This window comes from Cervus elaphus, chromosome 5 (assembly GCF_910594005.1).
Source record: "Cervus elaphus chromosome 5, mCerEla1.1, whole genome shotgun sequence".
Taxonomy (NCBI): domain Eukaryota; kingdom Metazoa; phylum Chordata; class Mammalia; order Artiodactyla; family Cervidae; genus Cervus; species Cervus elaphus.
The window spans coordinates 52,579,747-52,604,521 of record NC_057819.1 but is presented as its reverse complement, the minus strand read 5'-3'; the positions used below and the strand labels follow the sequence as shown (position 1 = coordinate 52,604,521).

General features: G+C 41.9%; 1 protein-coding gene and 1 long non-coding RNA gene across 3 annotated transcripts in view; one reads left to right on the top strand and one right to left on the bottom strand.

Annotated features, from left to right (window-relative positions):
* Positions 1-24,775, top strand: part of MAML3 (mastermind like transcriptional coactivator 3) — a 445,962-nt gene that overhangs the window by 194,188 nt on the left and 226,999 nt on the right. Inside the window, exon 1 of one of the 2 annotated variants that reach the window (XM_043902459.1) lies at positions 5,156-6,866. The exons of the other annotated variant lie outside the window; for it this stretch is intronic. The gene's annotated coding sequence lies outside the window, so the exon portion shown is untranslated. Of the gene's footprint in view, positions 1-5,155; positions 6,867-24,775 lie in introns of those variants that run through there. 2 annotated transcript variants of the gene reach the window in all.
* On the bottom strand, positions 3,685-6,906 carry LOC122694139. The gene is made up of 3 exons (XR_006341122.1): positions 6,827-6,906; positions 5,761-5,880; positions 3,685-5,170 (listed from the first exon to the last, which is right to left on the bottom strand). It is a non-coding gene; the product is annotated as an uncharacterized LOC122694139 (long non-coding RNA).

Below are 24,775 nucleotides of genomic sequence, written 5' to 3'. Positions count from 1 at the left end.
CCAGTAAACCTATAGTGAAAGAATAAAGGGATGAACAATGACAGAATACAGACGTAGGTAAAGCATCTCTAGAATCACGCTGCTAGTGACATATCTAAGCTTTGTTGACAGAAAAGGGTCCACACACACATCTCCCAACAGGTGGAGTCGTCAGAAATACACACGAGGGGAAAGACACAAATGAAGACAGATGAAAGGTTGTAACATCATGTGACTCCTTCCACTGTGTCTAGTTCTTCTCACAGAAGCTTTTCTCTTCACTTTATTTTTGTGGTCAGGGTTGGGTATTGTTTGTGGAATTTGCTCAGGAAAACTTAGTACGTAGTTAATATTCAGATATGAAAAAAATCTCTTACAGTTTAAATGGTGAATAGATGCTAATTTATACATATATACTTATGCTCAGAATGCCTAATTAATGATCTTCCATGTCAGTCATGGGCATGTTAATGAGCTTCTTTTGCTCCTGTGTCGTAATTACACTGCGCCTCTCTTGCTTGAGGTTGGAAGAACATTTTCTCTGTGGGTTAGCAAATGATGCAAAATAACAACAACAAAACAGCTAACAATTACTCAGTGATTCGTCAGTTTAGGGGATGTGGAAGTATATGATCATAACAATTTAGTATGAGACGACGTAAAGACAGCCAAAAAAAGATACTGGCTATTTTCATGGAAACTCTCCATTTGCTGAATTAAGAAAAGGTTTGCTTGATCTGCAGGACTGTCTTTCTTTGGTCCGGTCAACTGACCGTCTTTCTTACTCTGAGGACAAAAAGCCTCTGTGATAACGGGAACTCTATCAATAGGTGTTATCCTATATTTAGATCTGTTCTATTTCTCGGGACCCAGAAGTGCCAGCTTCTACCTACCTTCCATAGTCTTTCTTTTGTCTGTCTTACTATTGTATTTGGTTTCTTCCCTAAACTCTGGCATATTTTTCAGCCATAAACCGTCCTACTTTAATCTAACAGAATCAGGTTGGTGCCTAACTTTTCACTTTTTGGCTCTGTGACTTCAGGTGAGTTAATTGACCTCTCTGAGCCTCTGTTTCTCTACTTGGAAATGAGGTGAGAATACCAATTGTTAGAAAAGATAAGACAATGTGTGGCAGAAACCAGCACAAGGAAAAATGAAAGTGTTAGTTGCTCAGTCGTGTCCAGCTCTTTGGGACCCTATGGATCGTAGCCCTCCAGGCTCTTCTGTCCATGGGATTCTCCACGCAAGAATACTGGAGTGGGTTGCCATGCCCTTCTCCAGGGGATCTTCCCGCCTCAGGGATGGAACCTAGGTCTCTGCTAATGTAAGCAGAGTCTTTACTACCAGGAAAGCCCAAGCAACATAATACTGTAAAGCAATTGTCCTTCAATTAAAAATAAATATGTATTTTTAAAAGTTAAGGACGCCTAACTTTGAACCCTTTCTGCAATATATAAAAAAATAAAGAAATATGACAATGAAGTGAGTTAAAGTGTCTGGAGTCCATTGCAAGGCATGTAGGAGGCAACAGGATTGCCCGTTTTCCTTCCTTTTTGCCGTCCCACCGTGGTCAATGCAGTGGTTAAGACTACAGCATCTGGAGGTAGACTGTCGGGGTTTAACTCCCCAGTTCTGCTGTATCCCTGTTCTGTGACCTCAGACAAGTGACTTAGCCTTGCTGTGCCTGAGTTTCTGGGTATCTCAAATGTCAGCGCTTGGCATTTACTGAGTGCTCACAAAAGGCAGCTGTTACTATCTGACAGTCCGAGCAGCTGGGTGAAAACAGCCCTCTGCGACTCCCTCTTTGGATCGGTGTCATCCACAGTCAGGGTCAGGAAGCCCTTCTCCTGTGTTAAAAGCAGGGTGCCTCCGCCCTTTGTCAGGGACGGCGGGGCGCACAGACGCGGGCCCTACGTCTAGATCTTCTCTGTGCGGAGGCCATCTCTCCGTTTCCCCTCTCCTCTGGGGAGAAATCTGTCTTCTTTGTGAGAGGAACACAGGAGCAGATTTGTGCTACCCCGCCTGGGTGTGCAGGCGCTCTCTGTCTCTGTGCAGGGGTGGAGTGTGGAATGCCCAAGCTCTGTGTTCCGCCCCTGTGTCCTCCCCCGCTCCTCCCCTCTGACAGGCTGCGCGAGGAATCAAGGGCTTTGTGCCAAGCCTTTCACTTGGGGCCTCTATTTTTCCTTTCTTTTTATGCCAGAGGCAACTAGTTGAGTTTGCTTGCTGGAAGTGAGGCTTCTGAAACCATTCAGCTAGCCCTGACATTTTTAAGATAACGAATTATTCTCCAAGTGGTATTAGAATCTGACTTTTCATGATCTAGATCTGTCGGTGGAGTGTATTGCTTGGCTCTTTAAGGATGACGAAGCTGCAAATTCAAATAGCTGACCCCTCAAATAAGCAGTCTGATTTAGCCTCTTAAGTTGTCCAGACAGACCCACAGCAGCAAGGCTGGCACTTTATATCTCGGCTTGCGATTTACAGATTTCAGAACGCTTTCAGAAAAAACTCGTCTGATCCTCAAAAATCCCTGACTGGTAAACAGGCCAGAATATGTTATCCCCATTTTACAGTTAAAAAAAAAAAAAAGCAAACAAACAAAAAGCCGGAAGCTCCAAAGCATTAGGTGACTTGTCTCCTAATGACATCAATGTGAAGTCTAGTGTCCTGATTAGAACCCAGAGATTTTAAGCCAGTAGCTTTGATGAATCAGAAAAGGCAAGATTACCTTGCAGTATCCAGTTGTAACTGCCCTCTCTCACCCCTTGGCCCCACTGACCTAACACAACAAATATTGTTCCTGCCACACTTCCAACTTGAGGTTTGTGGGAGCGGGTGTGCGTGTGGAGGCTCTGCTCCCCCTGGTCACTCAGGGATCCAGGCTGACAGAGGCTCCACCAGCTTCCGACACTGCCATCTCCATATGTGACCTCAAGGTTTGCTGCAGCCGGGGAAGAAAAGGTGCAGAATTCATAGCAGCTTTCCTCTGCTTGTAGCTCATTGGTCGGATTAGCTGCATGGTCTCAAATTAACTACATGGGAGCCTGGGAAATCCTCCCATACACTCAGAAAGCAGCAGAGCCCCAGAAATCTCCACTTCAGGCTTTTAGGTGGTCCATTTAAAGACACTGTGCAGTGCAGGGGCCCCATTTTGAGTTAATGATGCTTTCTAATAAATGCATCTTCCCTGGTGTCTCAGATGGTAAAGAATATGCCTGCAATGCAGGAGACCCCGGTTTGATCCCTGGGTCAGGAAGATCTCCTGGAGAAGGAAATGGCAACCCACTCCAGTATTCTTGTCTGGAGAATTAACAGAATTCTCCAGAAGAGCCTGGAAAGCTAAATACTGTAACCTGGGCATTTCATTTCTTTGAGAAGGATGGGAAGAGATAAAGCAAATTTAAACAGCATCTGATGCATGAGGCACTTGCTAAAAAGAAAAATGAAATAATTTGTAGTCACAACAGGTTATGCTAACGTTTCTCTTTGTTTTAAATTTTAGCTTTATTGAGGTACAATTAACAAATAAAATTATAAGGTATTTAAAGTGTACATCATGGTGATATGATATATATATATATATATACACGCACACATTGTGAAGGGTTTCTCTGGTAGCTCAGCTGGTAAAGAATCTGCCTGCAATGTGGGAAACCCCAGTTTGATCCCTGGATTGGGAAGATCCCCGGGAGGAGGGCATGGCAACCCACTCCAGTATTCTTGCCTGGAGAATCCCCGTGGACAGAGGAACCTGGTGGGCTATAGTCCATTTGGTCGCAAAGAGTCAGACACAACTGAGCTAAGCACAGCACATACATAGTGAAAGGATTCCACCCATCTAATTAACATCCATCCCTTTACATTTTCATCTCTCTTTTTGGTGAATATGCTTTCCCTTTTGGGACCTGATATTTTAAAAATTAGAATGTTCTCCAGAAAGTAAGCAGAAAACTTGTGATCTAAATGTATTGATCTCCCTCCACTCCCCTCTATTTCATAGAGAAACTTTCAGATTAAAAGAATTCTTCAAATTATTCCTTAGAAAATATCAAGATTTACTTCTAAGATATTTTAGAAAACTCGTGATGTCATTCAAACAAGTTTTCTTAACTACTCGGATTATTTCCCAGGAAATAAGCCTCTACGTGGTTTGCCCTCTTTGTTTGATTATGGATATAGAGGGAAATGCTCTCTGTGTTTGGATAATGGATATAGAAGAAAATTGCAATCAGGGACAAGAAGCAGTTTGACTTTTGAGTTACATAGAGGGCTTGGCTGTAGTTGGCATTTTGGTGTGAAAGATTTTAGAATATTCAGAGAGAAGGATGGGACCTGTGAGCTGAACAGAAAATAAAGTGGTGCAGAGCCAGCTGGACTGCAGAAGATAGTTCTCATGCAAAGTGAATCTCTTACATCCGTCCCCGTTCCATATGGTAATCTGCCACAGAACCAGTTGCTGCCTGAATATCCTTGTGTTAAATTGCCCTCACCTCTAGCTACTGGACTCACCTGTGGAGCTTCCCTGTGGCTCCTGCCCTGCTCTCTACATTCTGGAAGCAGCCGTACTTGTCATGGGTGGACGGTCAGCTCAGTGTGAGCTCCCTGCTAAACACCCATCAGCGCAGCAGAAATTCTTAGAAAAGCTTTCCATGGAAACATAGAACTTGTTTTTTACCCCCACCCTCCCCTTTTAAAATGAAGTGGGTTTGTTTTTTGATAAAGTGAATTTTAAAACATAAAATAGCAATCCAGAGCACAGATACTAACAGTAATTAATTATCATCATCATTGGGGCTTGTATGTAAATCTCATGATGTAAGGAGTTTGGCTGTTTTCATGGGCATCACCTTCATCTCAGCAGACATTTGTTTCATAGATCATAAATTTTATCCTCTGTATTCCAGGGAGATAAAATGTGAAAGTGAAGCAACTTATCCAAGATCGCAGGTAGGACATCTGGACAGATGAGGGTGGGGTCTCCCAGGTGTGGCCAGGCACGGGAGTCCATGACATGTGTTAACAACATGGATCCCAGGTTGCTCCTTAGAACTACTGACAGAATTTTCAGGAAAGAGGCCCAGGAATCCTTCTTTTTACCAAGCACTACGAATGACTTGTGTGATGCACAGTTAGCAGTAACCCGATCCAGCAGAACGGACAACTCTTCTCTCATTTCAGCCTCCTGTCACCACTGCAAGGAAAGGAAAGTCTCTGAGAGGATGAGAAAGTTAACCCCCAGAATTCAGGCAAACTGTGGGAATAGCAGCTACTTCTGCCCATCCCTGGAGTTTTCAAGAAAAGTACAGTTTTATGTATTTTTAAATGTCAACACTTTGTACCACTGCTTTTCAAAAAAGGCCCTAGGGGCGAATAGCCGTGTCTGTAAGCGTTCTCTGGGTGGTTGGAAAATAGAATTCTTTCAGAATTTGTGTTCTTTAAATGTAACTTTTGACTGGGTAATAAATACACAAAGTACAGAATTCAAAAGGTTAAAAACAGTATATGGTAGACGATAAATCTCTTTTCCATACCCCCTTTTCCCGTTTCCCAGTTCCTTTTCCTAAAAGCAACCATCATTACCATTTTCTTATGTTTCCTTCTAGTGACAACCCAAGCATATAGAAGTGTGTGTGAGCGAATACTTATTTTTTAACCCAAATGGTATCCATGTTTAACATCTATGTCATTGTGTCTAATTAAACTGATACTTTTCTTCTGGTATCACATTGATGTTGTGGCATTGCTTTTGTGATAGAGAACACTAAATCTCCAGTGGCTTACCAATAACAAAAAGTTCATTTCTCTCTTGTGCAATAGTCCAGTGTGGGAATTCAGTGGACAAGCAACCAGATCCCTCCATCTTGAAGTTTGTCCACGGGATTTAGAACCTGCTGCTTCCAGCTGGTGGGGAAAAGAGAGAGCCTAGAAGAGCCTAGAAGATGGAGAATCTTGCAGAAGATTTTTATGGGTTATCCCCAGAAATGGCGACATCATTTCTGCCCACAATCTTTTGGCAAGAACTAAGTAAAATATCCCCATCTAGCTGTAAGGAGAGCTGGGAAATGTAGTTCTTTACGGGCAACCAATCATCAGTATCTGATTCAGACTGGCGAAGGGGCGCACACACCTTTGGTGGACAGCTGGCCATTCTTTCTGGCTATGCTCCTCAGCCCCAGATGTACATGGTTTTCTTGTAATTACAGTGAGTGGGGTTTTTGACCCTCAGCCTGTGGGAGTTCAGTAGGGAGGCTGCTAAGAGATTTTTATACTGCAGGTGTGACCTGTGAGAGCTTGGGAACCACTGCTTCAGCCAGGAGGCCAAAGGTCAAGTTCAACTTTTGCCCCTGCTAGTAGGCAAGCCGGGGTCCCAGAAATGCCCCATGGCATCTGTCTGTGAACATGGAAATCCACTGCCTACCCGAACACTCTATTGGACCTCCTCAAACTAAATGGTTTTTGTCTTATCTCACCCAGATAGAGCCAAGAACAGAGCGATTCCGTAATTCCCAATGTAGCTGTAAAACATTCTAGCAATATTCTGATTTTTCTTCCCAAGCTTTAATTTAGCGGCCCCTCCCCACCCCCTCCTCTCACGCTAGACTTGTTACACAGGAATTTTCCGACACCCTTTTTGCTTACAAAACTTTCTTTGCCACTAGAGGGGGGAAAAAAATGAACAAAAACACATCAACAATATAAAGAACTTTTGTAAGTTAGGTGCTAGAGAGGGAGAAGTCCTGAAGCGGCTGGGAACCTCACCGCCTGACCCCCGTCCCCCGTCCTGTCCATGGGATGTGATGGCGCCCTCCTGCAGGGCTCTGCCTGCGTCAGCCCCCAGAATAGAAACCTTGGGATGAAGCCTTGATGGAAGAAAAAAGCAGAATGAGGTGAGCGCCTTCTCTCCCCACTGCGCATCCGGCATCTATGAGCCGGGGGCCTCCGGGGCGGACCTCGGCCACCCTGGGGAGGAGCGACGCCTCACGTCGCGCCGAGCCCTTCCGCCTGGGGTTTCTCTTCCTTGCTGGTCTGTGCGGACTCTGTGGTCGCTGTTCTCTGTGTCAGCACATTTGAAATTGCTGACTGTAAACACTGAAGGCAGCGTGCCTGCTCCCGAAGAAGCCACAAGGAAAACAGCTCTGGGCAACTCCGGATGTTCTCGGTGGGACCAGCTCCCAGCTCCGGCCCTTTACCGAGTCCAGGGCTCAGTGGTTTGGGTGGGATAGGGGGGAAAGACAGAAGCCGGGGGAGGAAGGACATCGGCCTTTGGAGGTCTCTTCTTAAGGAAGTAGATATTGGTTTTCTTCGGGTCCTTTCTTTGGGAGCTGCCATAGGAGAGGAATTCGGACGGCTGGAATGGGAGGGTTGCCAGGTAGCAACACGGAGATAACAACCCACCCCACGTGCACATGATGGAAATTGGGAGCCATGAGTATCACGAGGGCGTTCGCCATGATCTGGGGAGGAAATGGTGACAGAACACCACTGTAAACCAAGCAGCCCCCTCAGGTCTCTGGGGCCGGCCCGGAGGGGCACCCAGCGCGGCGATGGTGGGCGGTGTCCTTCCCACAGGGCCGGGCTTGGCTGGCCTCTGAGCCCGGAAGGCAGCGGGTCTCTGGGGCCCTGCGGGGCCTTCCACAGACCAGGGTGTGTGTCCCTGTAGCCTGTCAGACCACAACCTTTCTCAGAGGCTTGTGGATTAGACTCTTCGTGGTCAGACCAGGAAGAGTGTGTTACCCAGCTCCAGAAAGTGTGTGAGTCTGTGCTTGTGCTTAAAACCGCCAGCTCCATCGTCTCTTCTTAGAAGGAGAATGGGGAACCAGGAAGGAGGCTTTACCCAGAACACCTCATGACTCTATGTTGAGAGCCTTCTATGTAAAAGTGATGGAGGCTGGGTTCTGGGGTGGATGAGTCAATGCTCCAGAGAAAAAGAACCAGGAGGACATATATATATATATATATATGTCTAAGCTATGTATGTTGTTTGTTTTGGTGGCTAAGTCGTCTCTGACTCCTTTGCTGCCCCCATGCACTGTAGCAGGCCAGGCTCCTCTGTCCATGGGATTTCCAGGTACAAATACTGGAGCGGGCTATTTCCTCCTCCAGGGGATCTTCCCCACCCAGGGATTGAACTGGGCATCTCCTGTGTCTCCTTCATTGGCGGGTGGATTCTCTACCACTGAGCCACCTGGGAAGTCCATGGTATGTATATGAGGATATATAATACAGGTATCTATATATCCAACAGGATATATATGCCAGTAGATGTGAGTGTGTATATATGTGTGTGTATATATATGTTAATAGGATATATATATTTCTCTTATATATGACACAGACATATATATACATATTATACATATCATATATATCTCTTAGACATCCTATATATATATCTACAATATGTGTGTGTGTGTACACATATATGGGGATGTGCATTTTATATACACATATATGTAAAATATGCATCCCTATATATGTATATGCATACACACATTGTAGACATATAGGATATATATGGAGATAAATAGGATATATGTGATATATATAATATGTATATATGAGTGTGTATATATATGTTGAGAGAGAGATTTATTTTAAGAAATTGGCTCATGTGATATATATAATATGTATATATGAGTGTGTATATATATGTTGAGAGAGAGATTTATTTTAAGAAATTGGCTCACGTGATTATGGGGACTGGCAAGTCCACAATCTGTAGAGCAGGCTGGCAGCCTGGAGATTCAGGTAAGGGTTGATGCTACAGTCTTGGGTCCTCAATCTGCAGGCTAGAAACCCAGGCAGAGTTGCTATGTTGCAGTCTTAAGGCAGAATTGCTTATTCAGAAACCTCAGTCTTTGCTTTCAAGGCCTTCCAGTGTTTGGATGAGACCCACTCACATTAAGAAGGGTAATCTGCTTTACTCAAAGTCTACTGATTTAAATGTTAATCACATCTAAAGAAATAACCTTCACAGCCACATATAGACTGCAGTTTAACCAAAGAACTGGGCACTAGTCAAGTTGACACATAAAATTCAACATCACATGGGGAATTTCTACACTGAAAGTGGAACATTTTATTCAGATGCCCATACATCAAATTATAGAAATTTCTTTAGAGTAAAACATGCTATGAGCCAGGCTGTCTCAGTGATGTGCTTTCTGGTTTTCTTGTGACAGATTGTGCTTGGTGTAATCTCTGATCTAATGGGCATTCATTGGAAATAGTCCTTTTTACCTTGATGTCAGAGGAATAGCACTTGGGCTAGTGCAGATCTCTGAAAAGAGCAGTGTTCAGTTCCTAATCCTGCTTCTGTCTTGTGATAAGAGCCTGCTCAGTCACTTTGGTCGTGTTTGACTCTAAGAGACCCCATAGACTGTAGCCCTCCAGGCTCCTCTGTCCATGGGATTCTCCAGGTAAGAATACTGGAGTGGGTTGCCGTGGCTTCCTCCAGGGGATCTTCCCGATTCAGGGATCGAACCCGTGTCTCTTACATCTCCTGCATTGGCAGGTTCTTTACCACTAGTGCCACCTATAATAAGAACCTGAGAGTAATTAATTTCTACACCACTTCTGTATTTTGAGAAGTGTGTTGATAAGGTGCAGAGGCTCCATCGCCAGAGGGGGAGAGTTCTAACGGTGGGATGGAACTGCCCAGGTTCAGCTCCTAGCTAAGCTGTGTTGTTTAACCCGCCTGAGCCTCAGTTTCCTCACAGGTACAAGGGGGACAATACCACCAGTTGCTACCTCATAGGGTTTTAGGACAACTAAATGTATTAACATACATTAGTGTCTGCACACAGGTTCAGTTCAGTCCAGTCACTCAGTCGTGTCCGACTCTTTGTGACCCCATGAATCGCAGCACACCAGGCCTCCCTCTTCATCACCAACTCCCAGAGTTTACTCAAACTCATGTCCATCAAGTCGGTGATGCCATCCAGCCTTCTCATCCTCTGTCATCCCCTTCTCCTGCCCCCAGTCCCTCCCAGCATCAGGGTCTTTTTAATGAGTCAACTCTTCGCATGAGGTGGCCAAAGTACCGGAGTTTCAGCTTCAGCATCAGTCCTTCCAATGAACACCCAGGACTGATCTCCTTTAGGATGGACTGGTTGGATCTCCTTGCAATCCAAGGGACTCTCAAGAGTTTTCTCCAACACCACAGTTCAAAAGCATCAATTCTTCGGTGCTCAGCTTTCTTCACAGTCCAACTCTCACATCCATACATGACCACTGGAAAAACCATAGCCTTGACCAGATGGACCTTTGTTGGCAAAGTAATGTCTGCTTTTTAATATGCTATCTAGGTTGGTCATAACTTTCCTTCCAAGGAGTAAGCGTCATTTAATTTCATGGCTGCAGTCACCATCTGCAGTGATTTTGGAGCCCACAAAAATAACGTCTGACACTGTTTCCCCATCTATTTCCCATGAAGTGATAGGACCAAATGCCATGATCTTAGTTTTCTGAATGCTGAGCTTTAAGCCAACTTTTTCACTCTCCTCTTTCACTTTCATCAAGAGGATTTTTAGTTCCTCTTCACTTTCTGCCATAAGGGTGGTGTCATCTGGATATCTGAGGTTATTGATATTTCTCCCGGCAATCTTGATTCCAGCTTGTGCTTCTTCCAGCCCAGCGTTTCTCATGATGTACTCTGCCTATAAGTTAAATAATCAGGGTGACAATATACAGCCTTGATGTACTCCTTTTCCTATTTGGAACCAGTCTGTTGTTCCATGTCCAGTTCTAACTGTTGCTTCCTGACCTGCATACAGGTTTCTTAAGAGGCAAGTCAGGTGGTCTGATATTCCCATCTCTTTCAGAATTTTCCACAGTTTATTGTGATCCACACAGTCAAAGGCTTTGGCATAGTCAATAAAGCAGAAATAGATATTTTTCTGGAACTCTCTTGCTTTTTCGATGATCCAGTCGATGTTGGCAATTTGATCTCTTGTTCCTCTGCCTTTTCTAAAACGAGTTTGAACATATGGAAGTTCACAGTTCACGTATTGCTGAAACCTGGCTTGGAGAATTTTGAGCATTACTTTACTAGCGTGTGAGATGAGTGCAATCGTGCAGTAGTTTGAGCATTCTTTGGGTATTGCCTTTCTTTGGGATTGGAATGAAAACTGACCTTTTCTAGTTCTGTGACCACTGCTGAGTTTTCCAAATTTGCTGGCGTATTGAGTGCAGCACTTTCACAGCATCATCTTTCCAGATTTGAAATAGCTCAACTGGAATTCCATCACCTCCACTATCTTTATTCGTAGTGATGCTTTCTAAGGCCCACTTGACTTCACATTCCAGGATGTCTGGCTCTAGGTGAGAGATCACACCATCATGATTATCTGGGTCATGAAGATCTTTTTTGTACAGTTCTTCTGTGTATTCTTGCCACCTCTTCTTAATATCTTCTGCTTCTGTTAGGTCCATACCATTTCTGTCCTTTATTGAACCCATCTTTGCATGAAATGTTCCCTTGGTATCTCTAATTTTCTTGAGGAGATCTCTAGTCTTTCCCATTCTGTTGTTTTCCTCTATTTCTTTGCATTGATCACTGAGGAAGGCTTTCTAATCTCTCCTTGCTATTCTTTGGAACTCTGCATTCAAATGGGAATATCTTTCTTTTTCTCCTTTGCTTTTCACTTCTCTTCTTTTCAAGCTATTTGTAAGGCCTCCTCAGACAACCATTTTGCTTTTTCGCATTTCTTTTCCATGGGGATGGTCTTGATTCCTGTCTCCTGTACAATGTCACAAACCTCCATCCATAGTTCATCAGGCACTCTATCAGATCTAGTCCCTTAAGTCTATTTGTCACTTCCACTGTATAATCAGAAGGGATTTGATTTAGGTCATACCTGAATGGTCTAGTTATTTTCTCTACTTTCTTTAAGTCTGAATTTAGCAATAAGGAGTTCATGATCTGAGCCACAGTCAGCTCCCGGTCTTGTTTTTGCTGACTGTATAGAGCTTCTCCATCTTTGGCTGCAAACAGTACAATCAGTCTGATTTCAGTGTTGACCATCTGGTGATGTCCATGTGTATGTAGAGTCTTCTCTTGTGTTGTTGGAAGAGGGTGTTTGCTATGACCAGTGCGTTCTCTTGGCAAAACTCTATTAGCCTTTGCCCTCCTTCATTCCGTACTCCAAGGCCAAATTTGCCAGTTACTCCAGGTAGTACATAAGTAGTGCCACATAAGTGTTTGCTATTATGATGATTACTCCCTGGGAATATGACGAGAGAAAGTATGAGTAGAGGATGGAGGTGGTTGAAGAAAAGGTTTTAGAAATAGATTATATATGAGAACTTTGCTCTGATTCTGTCCATGTTTGAGACTACTTTTCAATGTTGTCCTTTAGGGAATTCTGTTCGTAATCCCCTTAGATGAATTGACACCAAGATGGAGACTCCTTGTATCCAATTCTGTGCTGTAGTTAATATTGTCATGGAGAACTTCCAAGGTATTAATAATGAGCTAATACACCTACGAATGTTAAATGTGTTGGAAGCAGTTTCCTGATGAGCAAATAGCAGATGTGGCAATAACCATGGTCTAATTGCCTGAAAGGCAATTAAATATGGTTTTTAGTTCTTTTCTAAGAAGATATTTGAAAGTTGAAGTATTTGCCACCCAAGGCCTTTCAGTTGTTCTTAGCGAGATGAAGTGTAATACAGAGGAGGGGTGCTTCAGAGTGTGTTTCCTTCCTATGCATCTGATTTATCTCTGTAAATTGTAGAGTTTTCTACATCGGTTTTTGATTTATATACTTCCTTGTTTGACTTTTTGGTGTAGAGTGATAGCTTTCATTGTCCTACAATTTCTAATGAAAAATAATACTAGTTTAGCTTTCATTGTCCTACAATTTCTAATGAAAAATAATACTAGTTACCTTTTGTTAAGATCCTCTATGGGTAAGGCACCGTAGTGAAGGTTTTATATGCATCATCATACATCATCTTCACAATAATATAATGAAGTTACTCTGATTATCACTGTTTTCCATTTGAAAAAACTGAGGATTTCCCAGGTGGTGCAGTGGTAAAGAATCTGCCTGCCAATGCAGGAGATGCAGGACAGGCAGGTTTGATTCCTGGTTTGGGAAGATCCCCCGGAGAAGGGCATGGCAACTCACTCCAGTATTCTTGCCTGGAGAATCCTATAGACAGAGAAGCCTGGTGATCTGCTGTCCATAAGGTTCCAAAGAGTCAGACATAACTGAAGCAGCTTTGCACACACGCATACATGAGGCTTAGGGGAAGACCTTTCTCCAGGTTCATCAGAGGTAGCTGGATTCCAAGTGGCAAGAGTAGGAAAGTCCAAACACTAACCACAACCCTCTAACGTTCTTTAAGTTTCATCAACTGAAATCAGCCCTACCCCCTGCTAGGGGCTTGGAGGTGTTTTACAAAGTGTGCTTTGAACTGCTCTTGTGTCTGGAATTCTTTTTAGGAGACAGTACTGCGTCCAGTCTGGTATGTTAGGAAGTTGGCATTTTCACGCCAGTATTGTCAGTGTATTTCACTGAGCAGGGCTTTGCCTGGGTGCTTGACAGCTGCTGTGTGTGCAGGTTCTCTGCTGAGGACAAGTTTTGTTTCTGGAGGAGACCTGGACACAGTGTTCCTGAAATACCGAGACTCAGGACTTGAGCTCTGGCCAGTGCTCGTGTCCATTTAGCAAACAGCTCTTCCCTGCCTTGACAGCGAGAAGGAAAATGCCATTTGAAGAGCGGTTTAGAGCTAGAAGAGGGGCAAAGAAGGAAAGAAATTTACCAGAGATATTAACAAAATCTCTAGTGCAAATAAACAATGAATGTGGCACAGCTTTTACATCTACTCTATGTGTATTTTCAAAAAGGATGATTCTTTTTTGCAACAGAGATGCTGACATATCCATGACGAGTTTTACAGCAACCATAAGAGAGGTTGTGCATGTGGAGAGTTCTTCCTCTAAATTTAGAATAAAACTCTGTGTCTTTTATTGTCAGGATGGGAGCTTAATTATAGCATGTTGCATACTTTGCCTTTGTAAAGCATGTGTGTGTGTGTGTGTGTGCGCGCGCGTGTGCACACATGCGCACACATGTATGTCTGGAGAAGTTCAGGTGCTATTTTTGTTTTCCTTTTGAAGCATCAGTAGTAGTCAATCTATGGTAGTTTAAGAAATATGCCATTTCTTGACCCTCAGTGAATTGATAAGTTCCCTGAGGGCAGGAAGCATGGTTTTTCCTCTGTTGTAGCTCTTACTATACTACTTAATATTTGTTTACTTGAATAAAACCAAGAGTGTCAACTTAGGCTATTTGGAAGGCTTTCAATTTGATTTTTACTTAAGTACTAATTTTTCTACTGGAAATAAATTTTTTCCAGCATGAAAACTTACATTTAAAATAAAATCTATAATTATTTATCATATTATCCCCCACATTAGCAGTTATGTGTTTGGTTTAGTTATCTTTTGACTATTTAGGATTACTTTCCCATGTGTTTAGCATCAAAATCTTTTTTACTGCATTGAGATTATTATTCACATTGTCAGGCTCATTACCCAGACTGAAAAGTACTTGATTCTGGCCACAAGTCCTTCATATCAACCATGAAAATTTGCTCCAACGCATATTCCCTGAGCCTGAAAGAATCAGCTTTGATGGTTTACCTATAAAAATAATAAATTTCACTTTACCTTTAAAGACTTTAGTATGAATCTGATGCATATTTTATCTTTAGCTTCTGAACATAAGATTTTTGCCTCACTTAGCACACTGTAAGTTTTCACCATTGTGTATATTGAATGATGAATTCAAAAAACATAAAGATGAAACTAGCCCACATTTTGGGGGGTACAGTGTTCACAAGATCTTATTGGTATTTTCCATTCTATTTCTACCATCATATCATTTGGGGAAACTTAGCATTTTCTCATTAGAAGATATCTGGTGCTAAAATAGAATGTAGTTAATCAGGACAGAGGAGATGTGCGGTGCATACACTTATTAGGGAGCAATCCGCTGGCTCCTTATTACAGCTGTTAGTTCCCAGGCAACACCTTCCTCCTTTTTTTGTTTGTTTCATGCAATGGCTTATTAAAAACCACTGCCTGATTAAACACTTTGGTATTCGGTACCTGGGTAGGTAGAGGAACATGTGCTGATGACCTAGAGGAATTAAAACATTTTAACAATTGAAATAAAACTTTGATTTAGTTTTGTTAAATGTAGGGGGAAAATCTGCCTAGGACAAACATTTATGAAATATCTATCTAGTATCAGGCTGTCTAAACTCAATGAAACCAAGTTGGTGAAGCTAAAGTTAACATGATGATTTGTTAACCTTTAAATATCTCTATGCAGTTAAAACTTTGACTTTAAATTGTGTCTAAAAGAGTGTTGTAGAAAATGCTGTCTTGCGTGTGTTTAGTTTTCATATTAAGGATAAATGTTTGACTATAAAAAAAGGAATTAACATCCAGCAATCATCAATCCATAATACTGGGTATGAAATTTTGGGGCTTAAAGATATATCTTTTTAAAAATGTTTCTTTACAGGGTTTTAGACAAAAGTCACATCAGTGTATTGCTGGAATTTGTTTAAACTTCTGAATTAATTAGAAGTAAGTAAAATAATTTAAATAATTTGCAGGAATAGAAAGAGTTCTTTGTTTTGAAATAGTTTAGTCTTTTTTAAAAAAAATCTGGAATCAGCCATTCTTCCCAGGAGCCTTTCTTCATTTTAGTAGAAAGTAGTTTTTGGAGGCCCCAAACTGGACCATAAGGACACTCATTATTACAGGATTGCCTTGTTGTTAGGCCTTTCAGTTAACAGAGCTCAGAAATGTGTGTGTGTGTTTTAAGAAAAACTGTCATGGATTTAGACTGATATTTTAAATTCAAATTTAACATTAAATGATTTTTTACTTTAAAAAATTATTTTGATAAATTCAGGATTTGATATGCAAGTGTTAAAGATGCTTTCATTGAGGTATAATTGATATACATTATATTAATTTCAGATGTGCAACATAATATTCAATATTGTATATGTTGTGAAATTATCTCCATGTTAAGTCTAATTAACATCCATCACCATGCCTTACAGAATTTCTTTTTCTGGTGATGAGAGTTTTTTAAGATTTACTCTCATAGCAACTTTCAGATATGCAGTTAAATATTATTAACTTTAGTCTCCATGCTGTGCCCTACAGGAAGAGTTACTTGCCTTGGAATAATTCAGTCTTAATTGAGAAACTAAAATTTAACTAGCGGAGAAGCAAAGTTCCCCTTAATTGCCCAAGAAAATAAGGAGGAAAAAGGGAAGCCTGGGAGAGTGAATGGAACTGCGCAGAGCCAACCTCAAATCAGATCTTCCTGGAAATCGCCTTTATCCTTGACTAGGGCTTGAGGAGAGGGAATCCTCTGTCTTTTAAACTTCTGCTTTTAGCTTGCAACCTAACCTCTAGTACCCTGTTGTGTTTCAGATTTTTTGTAGTGAATAATCAGCAGATTGTAGATAATCAACAGAAGGGGGCTATTTAGCATATAAAACCTGCTATTGCAAGAACACCTCCACTGAACATTTTCTAAACAAGTAAATTACATACGTTCAGTGTAGACATTAAATACAACTTGACCCACATCCGTGTTTAGTCCTGGTTCTTTCTATTTGCACTTTAGCCCAAATGATATGCTGCATGAGCTTCCCAGGTAGCGCCAGCGGTAAAGAACCCACCTGCCAATGCAGGTGATGCAAGAGACTCGTGTTCGATTGGTGGGTTGGGAAGATCCCCTGGAGTAGGAAATGGCAACCGCTTCCAGTATTCTTGCCTGGAAACCTCCATGGACAGAGGAGCCTGGTGGGCTACAGTCCATGGGGTCACAAAGAGTCAGACATGACTGAGCAACAGAGCCCATACGCTGCATAATTACTTGGATCCAGAGCTGGTCATTCCCTGGAATTCCAGGTTTGCTGCAGTGAGCTTATCTCCTTAGATAAACCCCAGACATCCTCCTGTGCCCATCCTGCACCCCCCACCTGCCACCCCAGGGCTAGTTCCCCTGACTTGTTTTCTTCTTCCCTAAGGTTCAGTTTGTTTCTTCTCTACTTCTTTTCTCTGTTTTCAAAGCAGGGCCACTTTACTTTTCCAGCCCCTGGCAATTTCTGACCTCTCTAGAGCCCTCTTCAGGCCCCTTCAATTGTGGGTCCTCTTTATTCTTTTCCTGTCAATCATACCTGGCTTCTCCAATATCTTCTTTTACCTCCATAGGCTGTAAAGATTATAAACATTTTTTTCTCTAATAGAAGAAGCTTTCTCTTCTTTTGATGTTATATGATTGGAGGGACACAATGCTATTCAAAACAATCCTATATTTTAAGTGTTCTATTTTGGAAGAATCCTTTTATTTAAGTGAAACATTTTTTAAATTTTTACCAGCACCCCATTTCACAGTTATCAGTAAAATAAATTCTGATTTTACATTTTTGTTAAAAAATTATGTTTTATTGAAGAAAAAGATTAGAAGACAAATTTATATAAACATTTTACATTGGCACAAACTTAATACCAGTTTTCTGAGCTATGATGGTTGTTATTCTAATAAAGCAGAACCAAAGAATGTTGCCCAAATTAACCTGTCAAATTGAAAATGCTTTGTCTCACTGTAACTTCCCAGAAACCTGCTTTATTTAGCTTTGAGGAATAAACTAACCAAATCGCAATTCAGTTTTCTAATGTAACTGCTCCAACATGTGTTTCTATGTAGTTTACATATATAATTTATACTGTTTTTACATGGGAGAACCAGAAATCTGAGTTTTTTCTCATTAACAGTGGCAATATGTACAACAGGGGGCATACCTTGGTAAGAAAAAAAAAGAGTCATGAAATCGTACCTTCGTAAAGTTTGATTTAAATCATCTGAGTAATTTAAGTAAGATACAGTGTAAGACAAAGGGGACCCAGGGGCCTCGTGTCATAATTGTAAAGTGGTGTCTCTCAGATGAGATATCTGACTCCATTCTTGTGGTCAGTGTCCTGTCCAGATTGATCAGAGAATTGACTTCAGTAATCACACAGCGGTTCCAGCATGTTTGTAGCAGGGCAGAGGACAGGAAAGAGCAAACTGCCACTCTTTGTTTGTGTTCAGCGGCCCACAGTTAAGCGGGCATGGACTCCTGAATCTCTTAGCTTGGCTATTAAAGAAGGTAATGAAATCCTCTGGGTTGTGTCCTCCTTGCTGTTAAGCCTCTTTGTTTGGTATTAAAAGTTTCTAACAGGAAGTAAGAGAGGATTGAGTAATTCACTCAGTTGTATGTTTCATACTGAAATATGAAGGCATATTAGATCAAAGGGCCCAGGGGCAGACCGTATGTCTATGTCTTGCCACTAGTGAGGATTAGCATGTGTCTCAACTCTCTGTACATGCACACATGCCTAGAACATGCTGACACTCATACATACACATATCACACATAAATGCACATACCTTGTTAATGTCTGGTCATTATTACCATTCTTTCTGCCTCCAGAATTCTCTCCCAACCCTCAAAAAAAAAAAAAGAAGACTCCAATACCATCACCAGAAACAATGGCAAATTAGGATTATTCTGGTTTCATGCACTGGAAGGAGGCTACAGCCTGCTACTTGAGGAGAAAACTTCTTAACAAACAGCATACAAGTTGAAAGTTTTATACCTAATTTGTCAACCCACCTCTGTATATTGATGGCTTTGTTTCAGACTTACAGTGATAAATTCACGACTCCATGCATTATTTTGCAGAATCTACAATATGTAGGAAAACCAAAGATTCCATGCATATAACAACTTAGACTAGAAAATCTTACACCCTGAAAAGAATTTTCAAAGATAGTATAAGTTATTACCAAATTCTGCAATGGGGGCAGCATGTGTTGCCAATAATGTACAGCTAAATCTAGAAATAGAAAGCAAAATAAAAAAGCCAGCATGTCTTTATGAAAATGAGAGGAATATTATGTCATCATAATGGAACCCTACACCAAATCTACATAGTAGGGGTAGAGAACATTTTAATATATGATTGTAATTGAACTAACACAAATGTGACATTCAACTCACTCAACAGCATCGCTCATGATCTATATTTAACATGGATTATAGGACAGTATCATTAATAACAAAGTCTGAGAATTGAGCCAACCCCTAAGCTATGTAAGTAAATCTTAATGGGCAAGAGTCCCCTGGTATTGTATCTCTGTGCACTGGGACACAGCATAAATGGAGACTGAGCTCTACTGCGCTCTTAAAGAGAAGGGTGACCCATGCCCAGCCTTGTGTTGTACATGTGAGGAGACATCAGTAATGGCTTCCATGTGAAGGAACGCAGAAAATATATGTATCTTTAAACCACCTTTATCAAGGGAAAAATAGCCTTTGTTGACTTGAATGAAATATTTTTCTCTTTACTTAGAGTTTTGTCTTTTTTGAAAACATTTATTAAAGTATAATTGATCTACAATGTTGTGTTAATTTCTGTTGTGCAGCAAAGTGATTCAGTTTACACACACACATACGTATGTGAGAAAGAGAGAGAGAGAGAGAGGCGTCCCAAGTGGTGCTAGTTGCAAAGAACCTGCCTGCCAATGCAGGAGACGTAAGAGACGCGGAGATGTAGGAGACACAGGTTTGACCCCTTGGTGGGAAAGATCCCCTGGAGAAGGGCATGGCAACCCACTCCAGTATTCTTGCCTGGAGAAACCCATGGACAGAGGAGCCTGGCGGGCTACAGTCCATGGGGTCACACAGAGTCAGACACCACTGGGGCAGCTTAGAACACATGCATACAGGTATATATACATTCTTTTTGCGTTTAAGTTAGCTTTAGTGTGATAATCATTTCACAGTGTATCCATATGTCAAAATATTACATTGTACACTTTAAATATATACAATGTTTACTTGTCAATTCTACCTCAATAAAGTTGGAAAAAGAATCTCTTGGCCTTGGAAACCACACAAAGCCCTTGGGATCAGACTCTGTAGAGATGTAAGAGCGTTCACACTGGCGCAGGAGACAGGAAAAATGGGGAGTGCTGTGTGTGGCATCAAAGAGGTGCTTTTACCTAGCAGACAACCACAAAATCAGCATTTGTCTGTCTAGCCTCAGAATCCAGCAGGGATATCAAGTTGAAGTCTGTGCGTCTTAATCTGTCTGGCTCCTGAAATTTTGAAGTCTGGCAAAATTGCATGAAGGCAGGAAAGGTGTAATATAATTGATGGAGGCAGTTCTCCTAAATTCATCAGCCAAAAGCACATGTGTGCAGAAAAGCAAAGAAAATAAGGGGCCAATGAAGCTATAGGAGTGGCTGACATGAAGTTGCGTTCTGTTCTGTTGCCTTTGAGGTTAAGTAATAAAAATGTCCCTTGATGTAGCATTGTCTAGACTGACTTTTGCCATTAACCCTTCGCTGTAAGTTGTCACTGACATGAATGCTGTCAGGGTTTGTGATAGCAGGTTAAATCTATGACTGAGGTTAAGAGTAAAATATTTAGTTCTAAGAAACAAGAGCGCAGTAATCATTACATTTCCAGGAAGGGTGATACTTGATGAAATTATGCAGATTTTAATTCAGTACTTAAAGAAAAATATCTCTACAAAACATGTTACTGAGTGTTTCTTTTAGAAATTATAGCTAATTAGAAATAAAAGTTGGCGGATAGCATTTTAGCCTCTCTTTCCTTCTCATTCCCCTTGTTTAAAAACAAAAATCAAAATAAACAAATGGTTTCTGACTTATTTTTGGAAGACACTATGGTACAGTTCTTTGCTACCTGGTAGAAACTTGACCTTGCCTGGTGTGTGCATTCTGACTAAGTCGATTCAGTCGTGTCCAAGTCTTTGCAACCCCATGGACTATGTAGCCCACCAGGCTCCTCTGTCCATGGGATTCTCCAGGCAAGAATACTGGAGTGGGTTGCCTTGTCCTGCTCCGGGGGATCTTCCCAACCCAGGGATCGAACCCATGATCAATCCCTAAAGTCTAGTCTAGACTAGATCCCTACATCTCCTGCTTTGGCAGATGGTTCTTTATCACTAGCGCCACTTGAGAAGCCCCACTTTCGTGTAAGCCCCAACTTACTTTCATCAAATATATGAACAGACTGCTGGCTCCTGACCAGCCTCTTTGCTTTTATGAACAAGATGAGTTTCTAATGTTTTGGGTTCTTGAAAAACTCAACTGAAACCATGATTTCAACAGAACTTCCTTTAGAGGGGTCGCTTTTTAAGAGTTATTCAGTCTTAGACATACAGTATAGAGTGGGAAATAAAACTCCCTAAAGATCACTTAAAGTATGATACTCCTTTGATAAATATAAAAATAAGCAAAACTTGATAGATAAATAAAGAGACAAGATACTTTCAAGTTCAGGGTATGTCTGTTCTTTAGGTAGAAGAACAGGTCAGTGTTCTTCTTTAGGTCAGTGGTAAAGCCCAATCTAAATCCTGAAACAGTTTCTTGAAGGAGACTTTTCAATAGGGAATGAGGTCCTAAGGAGCCTTCTGGTATAGTCTTATCAGATCATACCCAAAACCTAAGGCTCAATAAAAGAACCTAAATGTTTATACGAAACAATTCATTGAATAAACCTGTGTTCCATAACTCAATACTTCATTACCACAAATGCCATATCTTCATTACTTAGTAAGGATAAAATTTGATGTGCTATTACTTACCTGCAACACATTGCTTGTAAAGGATAGAAAAACACTGAACACTGTATTTTGTGTATATCTGTATGTGTTTGAGCTGACTCTGGGAGATAATGAAGGACAGGAAAGCTTGGCACACTGCTGTTGGTGGGGTCGCAAAGAGTCGGACATGACTTAGCAACTGAACCACATTCATATGTAATAAAACTGTTACATAAAAATAAAGAAAATAATATTTAGAAAGGCTATTCAAATGGCATTGTTGGAGGGGCTGGGGGACCAGATAAAGAGGAGGCAGTGGGAGAAAATATATCTTGGAAGATCTCTAAATTACTCTTTTAAAACAACAAGCCAGGGAACACATGTAAATCCATGGCTGATTCATGTCAATGTATGGCAAAAACCACTACAATATTGTAAAGTAATTAGCCTCCAACTAATAAAAATAAATGAAAAAATTAAAAAAAAAAAACAACAACAAGCCAGCTGAAGCATTGAATGAGTGTTAGAAAAAGGAAACACACAGTCTTTGCTAAGAAAGGAACGACCCCAATATTGCATGTAATGGATTTATGATCTTACCAGAAAGGAAGGACAGGGAATGTTGGGGTGGGGTGGAGGGGTCTATTATCAAGACACGGGTGAAATCGCCTGTGCTTGGTGAACAGAAAGCTTCCTGAGTATTGTTTGTGGAGTATATGTTTATTGCTTAAATCTATTTCATGTAGATTATTTATTTATAACTTTAAAGATAATTTAATATGTAAGACCTCCTCTGCAGAAATGTGGGTATTAATTTACAAGCATCATTTATTGCACTTATGGCTGATGGATTGTTATGAGTCAGAACTAATAAACTTGCAAGGATTCATAGAATATCTGTCTGGAAAAAAAAAAGGAGTGTCTTCATGGTTGCCATGTAACTGCGTCTGCCGGGAAAGCTGAAGACTGCTGGGCCCGTGTCTTGCTGAGGTGGGGATGGGGGCTGATGAGCAGTAGGGAGAACGGTAAAATGGATGATGAATACCTTCTCATTGGGTGGATATTGGCAGCAGTACATTGCCCAGGACAATGTCTGGCAAAGCGGAGAGCTTTGGCTAAACCCAGTTGCACCCACATTGAAGTGCCTGATTTACAGAATAAGCCAGATGATGCTAAGGAAACTGGGCTTTGTTGAAACAAACCAGGCACAAGATTCAACAAGCAGAAAATTGCTATAGGCTTCAGGGTCTGTTTTCTCTCGGTAGATAAAGAATCTTGTCTCCACGTTCCAAAGTGGTGTTAGGCCAAGGATGTTTAGAAAAACAGGAGTGGCAGCCCACCAGATTTCCCAGACACAGAGAGAACACATCGAGTTGAGTTGGGTGTTTTCCCCAAGCCCTTTGGAAGACGAGGTCGTTCTCTCTGCATGCTCTTAAGTGAGGCGTGCGGAGAACTCCGTGGTTCGTATTTGTCTTTGAGTAGAAATAGGAGCGCTGAAGAGTCCCTGCCAACTCCCCCACTCCTTTCCGAGAGAATGATGGGCAAGCATGAAGGCAAGGGGCATCCGCCTTCTGATGAAGGGAGAGTGACATCACAGCTGCCTAGAAGGCAGATTCACTTTTAAATCTGTATAGCCAGTTGAGAGAGGAGAATTTCCATGTGCCTTTTCACATAGCCTTCCATTTCTTTCTTTCTTTTTTTTGCTTGTTTTTTCCTCCATTTCTTCCCTTCCTTCTCCCTCCCCCCTCTACAAACACTCACACACACATACACACTCGCCCTCACACACTCACAAATGTTCACAACACGGTGTCTCTCTTACTTTCTCTCTCTGGGTTCCCCCTTGCTGCTTTGCTAGATCCTGCTTTTCAAACAAAACCCCAGGCTGACCAGGAGACAGAAGGGACTGTGGATTAAGAGCTGCCTGTTACTGTAATCATTTATTAGAACTGAAGTTTGATTGGCCAAATTGGATTAAATGAATATTTAGCAGGCAGAAGCTGTCCTGCCTGGGAACATCAAAGCAGTGTGACAGACCCCATGACCCACCCTGGCATCAGGCCTGACAGAGCAGCGGCCAGTGATGGCTTTTACAAGCAGGACCCAGGCCTCAACCATCCTCGAAAGACCTTTTTGTGATTGTGTTACCTGTGAAGACTTACATACAGGTAATAGCCTAACTGGGAGGAGAATTTGGAAAAGGATAGGTACATGTACTTTGCAGCTGAATCCCTTTGCTGTACATCTGAAAGTGACCAACACTGTTAATCAGCTCTGCTCCAGCATAAAATAAGATTTAAAAAAATTCGCATCTATAGGAAGGAAGGCTCTTCCAGTGTAAAATGTATTCTCTGTTGGATGTCTCTCTGTTTTGTCCCATAGCCACAGCCACAACCCCCCCACCCCCACCCCCACCAGGCCCCTGACTTTGCTCCTGTTACGAAGATGTTTGGGGACATTTTAGTTCATCTCTGACAGCAAGCTACAGAATAAGGAACAGCAACACATTCAGTTTATCTCCGAAGATAAAGAGGTTCACTCTAAGGATGCTTATGGGCCGGGCCTGAGTGGAAAAGTCAATGAGGAAATCTGGGTGCAAACCATGCCCTCTCAAGGGTCACGTGGTCCATCTGTCATCTGTCTTGTCTGTGTATGTATGGCTTTCATTTTATTCCTTCCCTTCCTTTCTCCCTTTTCCCTCTCTCCCTCCCTCCCTCCATCTCTCCTCTTCCATCCTTCCCACTTCCTCCCTCCCTCTCTCCCTTCTTCCCTCCTTACCTCCCTCAACAGCTCTGTTTCCTCAAACAACTCAACTTTTGCACATGGCTCACCCCTGCTCCTGGCCTCCTCTCTTAACTGCCATCCTTTTAGTTCTGGGGCAACTGCTAGCTGCATCTCTTTCTCTTGTGTTCCCCAACGTTTCCCAGAGTCAGAAGCTGATGGATGAAGTTCATCTTTCAAGCCAGCCTTTGTCACATAGAGACTGCAGCTTTTCCCTGGATCAGGGGCTGCTCCCTGGCTCCATCAGCTGTGACCAAAGGCAGATGGCCTCGTGAACAAATCTTGTAGAGTTTGGTCAGTTCCCTTAAAATGGAGACATAGGAGATCGACACTGCGGGTGGAAGTGTGTGA